The sequence below is a fragment of the Bactrocera neohumeralis genome, unplaced genomic scaffold, assembly GCF_024586455.1.
Source record: "Bactrocera neohumeralis isolate Rockhampton unplaced genomic scaffold, APGP_CSIRO_Bneo_wtdbg2-racon-allhic-juicebox.fasta_v2 cluster10, whole genome shotgun sequence".
In the NCBI taxonomy this organism is placed as follows: Eukaryota; Metazoa; Arthropoda; class Insecta; order Diptera; family Tephritidae; genus Bactrocera; species Bactrocera neohumeralis.
Genome location: NW_026089623.1, coordinates 18312417 through 18318501, shown reverse-complemented (window position 1 = coordinate 18318501; position 6085 = coordinate 18312417).

The following is a 6085-nucleotide window of genomic DNA, read 5'->3' as shown; positions in this document are numbered from 1 at the left end:
AAAATTTTTTTTTTAAAAAAAAAATTTTTTTTTAAATAAAAAAAAAAAAATTTTTAAAAAAAATAATTTTTTTATTATTTAAAAAATTAAAAAAAAATTTTTTTTGTGGGTTTTTTTAGTAAAAAATTAAAAAAGTTTTTTGAATTTTTTTATTTAAAAAAAAAAAAAAAAAAAAAAAAAACCCTTAAAAATTTTCCCCCCTTTTTTTTTTTTTTTTTTTTGGGGGGGGTTTTTCCCCGGTTTTTTTTTTTCCCCAAAGGAAAAAACCCCCTTTTTTTTTTTAAAAAGGGGGTTTTTAAAAACCCCCAAAAAAAAATTTTTTTAAAAAAAAAAATTTAAAAACCTCCCAAACTTTTTTTCCCAAAAATTTTTTAAAAAAAGGGAAAAAAAAAGAAAAAAAAAAAAAAAAAAAAATTTTAAAATTTTTTTTTTTAAAAAGAAAAAAAAATTAAAAAAAAAGGGAAAAAAAAAACCCCCCCAAAAAAATTTGGAAAAGCCCCCAAAAAAAATAAAAAATTTAATTTTAAAAAAGGGGTTTAAAAAATTTTAAATTTTTTAAAAAAGGGGGGAAAAATTTTGGGGGGTTAAAAAGAAAAAAACCCCCCCCAAAAAAAAAAGGGGCCGGGGGTTAAAAAAAAAAAGGGGGAAATTTTAAAAAGGGGAAAAAATTAAAAACCCAAATTTAAAAACCCCAACGGGGGTTTCCCTGTTCCTTGGGGGGGGGGGGCCCCCCCCAAAAGAAAAAAAAAAAACAAAAAAAAAGCCCCCCCCAAAAAAGGGGGAAAACCCGGGGCCCCCTTCCCAGGGGGGGAAATAAAAAGGGAAAACCCCTCCGGGGAAAATTAAAACCCCCCCCGGGGGGGGCTCCAAAACCAAACCAAAAAAAAAAAAAAAAAAAAAAAAAAAAAAAAAAAAAAAAAAAAAAAAAAAAAAAACCCCCCCCCCAAAAAAAAAAAAGGTTTTTTAAAAAACCAAAAAAAATTTGGGGGGGGGTTTTTTAAAAAAAAAGGGGGGGTTAAAAATTTTTTAAAACCCCCCAAAGGTTTTTTTAAAAAAAAAAAAAAAAGGGGGGAAAACAAAAAAAGGGGGGGAAAAAAAAAAACCCCAAAAAAACCCCCCCCTTTTAAAACTTTTCCCCCTTTGGGGGGCCCCCGGGGGGGGGGGTTTTTCCCGGAAACCAAACCAAAAAAGGGAAAAAAACCCCCCCCCCCCCCGGGGGGGAAAAAAGGGGGGCCCCCCCCCCCTTTAAAAAAAATTCCCCAAAGGTAAAAAAAAAAAAAGGGGGGCGGGCCCGGAAAATTTTTAAAAAAAAGGGGGGGCAATAAAACCCAAAAAAAAGAAAAAAAAAAAAAAATTTTTTTCCCTTTTAAAAGGGGCCCCAAATTTTCCAGGGGGCCCCCCTTTTTTCCCCCAAAAAAAAATTTTTGGGGGGGGTTTTTCCCAAAAAACCCGGGAATTTAAAAAAAAAAAATTTTTTAAAAGGGTTTTTTAAAAAAACCCTTAAAAAACCCGGGTTGGGGCCCCAAAATGCCAAAAAAAAAAAAAAAGGGGGGCCCCAAAAAAAAGGGGGAAACCCAAAAACCTTTTTTTTTAAAAATTTAAACCCCCCCCCTTTAAAAAAAAAAATTTAAAAAAAACCCCTTTTAAAAAAAACCCCCCCAAGGGGGAAAAAAAACCCCAAAATTAAGAAAAATTTTTTCCAAAAAGGGGGGAAAAATTTAAAAAAAATTAAAAAAAACCCCCCCGGGAACCCCAAGCAAAAAACATTTTTTAAAAAAAAAAGGTTTTTAAAACCAAAGGGGGAAAATTAAACCTTTAACTAAAAAAAAAAAATTTTTAAAAGGGGGGGAAAAATTAAAAAAACCAAAATTTAAAAAGGCAAAAAAAAAAATTTTGGTTTTTTTGGGGTTTAGCAAAAAAAAATTTAAAAAAAAAAAATAAAAATTTTTTAAATTTTTGGGAAGGAAAAAAAGGGGAAAAAAAAAAGGGAAAAAAAAGGGGGAAAAACCCCAAAAAAAAAAAAAAATTTTTTTTCAAAAAAAAAATTTTAATTAAAAAAAAACCCAAAAACCCCCCTTTTTCCCAAAAAAAAGGGGGGGGCCTGAGAAAAAAAAAACCCCCCCCCCCCCCAAATTTTTTAAAAACCCGGGGCGCCCCAAAAAAAAATTTTTAAAAAAAAAACCCGGAAAAAAAAGGGAAAAATTTTCGGGGTTTAAAAACCCAAAACCCCCCAAAAAAATTTAAATTTTTTTAAAACCCAAAAAAAGGGGAAAAAAAAAAAACAAATTCAAAATTTGTTTTTTAAAATTCCTGAAAAAAAAAAAAAAAAAAAAAAAAAAAAAAAAAAAAAAAAAAAAAAAAAAAAAAAAAAAAAAAAAAAAAAAGAGAAAAAAAAAAAAAAAAAAAAATTTTAAAAAAGGGGGTTTTGGGCCCCCAAAAAAAACCTTAAAACCGGGGGGGTTTTAAAAAAAATTTTTTGCCCGAATAAAAAAAATTTTTAAAAAAACGGGAAAGGGGGGAAAAAAAAAAAAATTTTTTTTTAAAAAATTTTTCCCCAAAAACCCCCGGGTGGATAGGCCCCCCGGGGTTTTAAAAAAAACCCCCTTTTTTGGGGGGGGGAAATTTTTTAAAAAAAAGGGAAAAAAAAAAAAAGGGGGCCCCGGGAAAAATTTTTTCCCCCCCCGGGGGGAAAAACCCAAAAACTAAAGGGTTTTAAGTTTTTTGGGGGCCCCCCCCAAAAAAGGGGAAAAGGGCCCCCCAAAAAAAGGGAAAAAAAAAAAACCCAAAAAAAAAAATTTTAAAAAAAAACCCAAAAAAAAAAATTTTTTTCGGTTTCCCCCCAAAAAAATTTTAAATTTTTTTGGGGTTTTTTTAAAAAAAAGTTTTTTTGGGGAAAGGGGGGAAACCAATTTTTTTTAAAAATTTGGAACGAAAGGAATAAGGGGGTTTAAAAAAAACCAAAAAAAAAAAGGGGGGGCCCCCAAAAAAAAGGGGGGAAAAAGGGGGGGTTGGGAAAAGGGGTTTTTAAAAAAAATTTTTAAAAACCCCCAAAAAATTTTCCCCCCCCCCCAAAAAAAAAAAGGGAAAAAATTTTTTTTTTTTTTTAAAAAATAAAAAAAAAAAAAAAAAAAACCCCCAAAAAAAAAAAAAAAAAAAAAAAAAAAAAAAAAAAAAAAAGGGGGGCCCGGGGGGGGGGGTTTTTTTTTTTTTAAAAAAAAAAATTTTAAACCCAAAAAAAAGGGGGAAATTTTTTTTTTCCCCCCTTTTTTTTTTTTTTTTTGGAAAAAACCCCCCAAAAAAAAACCCCCCTTTTTTTTAAAAAAAAAAATTTTTTTAATTTTTTTTTTTTTTAAAAAAAAAAATTTTTTTGGGAAAAAAGGGTTTTTTTAAAAAGGGGCCCCCCCCCAAAAACCTTTAAAAACCCGGGTTTTTGGGGGCCAAAAGGGAAAAAAATTTTTGGCCCAAAAGGGGGAAAAGGCCCCCAACCAAAAGGGCCCCCCAAAAGGGGGGTTTTTTTTTTTTTTTTTTTTTTTAAAAAAAAAAAACCCCCAAAAAAGGGGGAAAAATTTTTTTTTTTTGGGGGGCTTTTAAAAAAATTTTTTTTTTTTTCCCCCCTTTTTTTTTTTTTTAAAAAACCCCTTTTTTCCCTTTTTTTTTTAAAAATTTTTTTTTCCCCCCAAAAAAAATTTTTTTTTTGGGAACCCCTTTTTTTCCCCTTTGGGGAAAAAGGGGTTTTTTAATTTTTTTAAAAAAGGGGCCCTTTTAAAAAAGCCCCCTTTGAGAGCGAAACAAACTGGGGATTATCCAGAAATACGCAGCAATCGTGCTACGCATCAAAAAGCGGGACCTGGACGCAGATGCGCAGATGTAAATCTCTCAATGAGAAAAATGGAACGCCACCCTGAAGTAATGCAAACGCGGTCCAAGGGTGGGCGACGGTTCCTTAGAGGGGGGGTTTTTAGTGACCTGCAAGTGGCACATACCGCTGCTGTGACGATAGCACCCAGCACCCACGCAAAAAAAAACAAAAAAAAAGGCCTCTATGATTGCCAGTACCTCTAACTCATACGCCGGATAATTCTCTTCCACAGGCTTTGTTTTCCGGCTCATGTATTGTACCGGATGTAAAAGCTGATCGTCCGAACTTTTTTGGAACAAAATTGCCCCATACCCCCATTTACTAGCATCTGTATGTACCTCAGTAGCTGCTTTTTGCGAAAATAACTGTAATATCGTCGCTTTTTGTAAATTAGCCTTTAGTTGTTGAAATGCTGCGACTTGCTCTTCGCCTAACTTGAAAACCGAATCCTTTCTTAAAAGGTCTGACAAAGGTCTAGCTATCGTTGCGTAGTCCAGTACAAAACGTAGGAAATATGACGTCAACCCCAAAAACCTTTGTAACATTTTTCTGTCGGACGGAAGCGGAAACCTTTGTTCAGCAGTCGTCTTTTCTTCCGATATTTTTATAGTACCATTTTCCACTATTTATCCCAGAAATTCAACGCTTCGTTGAAGGAATTGGCATTTTCCATTTAATCTTTAACCCGTACGACTCGCTATTTAAACTTCTCGTAGTTTTTCGTATACCTCGTCTATTGCGAGGATAATCAAATCGACCATATATGTAATTACGGTTCACTTCTGGATTAGTGCCCGGTAAACGGTTTTAACATAACGACAAAAGACAGCTGGTGAGTTTGAAATACCGAATGGAACAACACAAAACTCATATTGACCATTGTGAGTAACGAAAGCGGTAAACTTCCTAGATTGTGAATCTACTGGCACATGGAAAAATCCGTTCGACAAATCTAACGTTGTAAAAACTCGACCCTCTTGAAGGCTATCTAAGACATCGTCCATTCCAACCATTGGAAAATTGTCCCTTACAATTTTTTTATTTAATTGTCTATAATCGCAACATAAGCTTCTGTTTCCATCTTTTTGGTTGTATTATTCCCTCTTTCAACCAATCTTCTATTTGTTTATCGACAAAACTACGGTCATTGATTGGTAAACGTCTTGGTCGCTGATAGACAGGAATTTCATCTGTCAAAACAATTTCCATCTTAACGGGTGATATACTTTTGCCAGATGATTTGTATCTATCAACTAAGCGTTTAACTTCTCTTGCTAATCCCTTACTCAAATGTCCAAATTCAATGTAGTCTCATCCTTTCTTTCATTTAACCTGTTTAGAATCCTACTTCAATTTGTCACTACCTGGTTTATAATCTCTTGAGTTATCTTTTTTCTTAAACATTACTTTATCTTCTGTTAAAACATTATCAACGTCTTTTAGGATAGCCTTTCCTATCATACTGGCAAATTTAATATCTTGTTCTCTGACTACATGAAATTTGATCTTTAAAAATAACTCATCTATATGTATAAAAGTATCAAAACTTCCGATTGTCTCAATCACATTTGAGCAAGCTATATAGTTTTATTTTCTCATTGCTTAGAATTGGTTTAAGCCCCTTGGTATCAACGTATCGTAACGTATTAAATTGAGTGAACACCCTGAATCAATTAGAGCTTCGAACCTAAACCCATTTAAATTAACTGTTTTGAAATGTAAATCTTCATTAACGACTGGTTGGAAACTTGTATTTCCTAAAGTGCTTATGCTACTTGATTCGATCTTCTCAGATCCCTTTTGATGTCCCATCTCATTACATTTAAAGCATTTATATTGTTTGTGTTGGCATTGAGCTGCTACGTGGAATTTGTCTCCGCACTTCAAACATCTTTTACCTAGTTCTTCTTTTGTCTTATTAGAGGATGTATCATTTACTATTTCCCTATCCTAGGTTACATTTCCGTACTTTTTCGTAAATTTTAATTTGCTCTTTTAGTTCTTCTATATTCTTAGCTTGATACAAAATTGCCTTATTGAACTTGGTATCTGGAACCCCTTCTATGAAATAATCTATAATGCTTTCTTCGTCTAGACTAATCTGTTTGCCTACCTCCATGAGGTGATACAAGTATTCCCGAAAAGTTTCGTTTGCTTGTTTGCGGCGATTTTCAACAACCTATGCACATCTGCAGAAAATTTCTTTTTTTTTTCAAAATTATTTTA